The sequence below is a fragment of the Electrophorus electricus genome, chromosome 10, assembly GCF_013358815.1.
Source record: "Electrophorus electricus isolate fEleEle1 chromosome 10, fEleEle1.pri, whole genome shotgun sequence".
NCBI lineage: Eukaryota > Metazoa > Chordata > Actinopteri > Gymnotiformes > Gymnotidae > Electrophorus > Electrophorus electricus.
The window spans coordinates 22,669,342-22,669,990 of record NC_049544.1 but is presented as its reverse complement, the minus strand read 5'-3'; positions in this window follow the sequence as shown (position 1 = coordinate 22,669,990).

Here is a 649-nt window from a genome sequence, read left to right as displayed (position 1 = left end):
AGCTCTGGGCGTAGGCAGCGGTCAGAGTAATGAGTGCCGGGTATCCCGCTCCGGAGCGACTCTTCTCCCAGGGAAAGCTGCCAGTTGGCCATTTACCTGGCGTTTAACTTAGAATGTTAATGTACTCCAAACGAACACTCCAAGAAAGACAAGCCCATCATCTCAGGCCACCAAAACCTGATCTCGCCGCACCCGCGTTTGGTTCCGGCCGCTCGGCCAAGGTGCCTGGCACTCTGAGTTATGAAGTAACACCCAACACCACCAGCCTCTCCAGCACAACATGCATGGAGTCAAAACACAAAAAGACATTTTCACCAAGGGCACGTGAAATGGAATCCCAATAAGATGCTAGTAAAATGGATTATGCCTTACACGTTTACAAGAAATGGCCCTGGAGGGAAGCAGGTTTCTTTTTGAACTCAGTCACCATGTGTATCCTCTTTTCTTCATTCATGATAATTTACAGCCTAAGCAAGTGCCAGTGGGCCAAACATGCTGCCCAAGCCCGTGTGTCTGGTCACTGGAACTCACCAGTGTCCAAGCCCGTGTGTCTGGCCACTGGAAGTCACCAGCGTCCAAACCCGTGTGTCTGGTCACAGTAAACACGTATTTGAGCCCTAAGGTCAGAATGAGTGTATGCAGACTCAGA